This window comes from Solea solea, chromosome 13 (assembly GCF_958295425.1).
Source record: "Solea solea chromosome 13, fSolSol10.1, whole genome shotgun sequence".
In the NCBI taxonomy this organism is placed as follows: Eukaryota; Metazoa; Chordata; class Actinopteri; order Pleuronectiformes; family Soleidae; genus Solea; species Solea solea.
Window position 1 is genome coordinate 11,152,465 of NC_081146.1, and position 440 is coordinate 11,152,904.

The following is a 440-nucleotide window of genomic DNA, read 5'->3' on the forward strand; positions in this document are numbered from 1 at the left end:
TGAAACAGAATAATCCGAAGTCCGTTATTTTAATTAAAGCATGACAACTTGGTGTATGATGCTGCTGTATTTATTTGTGTTGTTCCCGTCATTGCTTTTGGAAATGTCAGAATGGACACTGTAAATAACGTACGAAGATGTAGACATTTCTATGATTAATTTGCATTGATGTAACGGAATAATACATAACGATAGTACATTGTGCTGTTACGAGAGGGAGAAAATTTTTCCTAACATGGCTGATTGAAAACGGACTGTTGTAAAAACCAGCACAAGACAACGACACAGTAACTTCTTTCTGAATGTATTTAAGGTAGACGTCGAGATTCCATTCGTTTCTTTTTCAGTAATGCATCATTCACTGTAGGACACCTTAATAGGAGTAGTGACGCTCAACACGACTATCAGTCAGACTTCAGGCCTGATGCCCTTTCTCATCA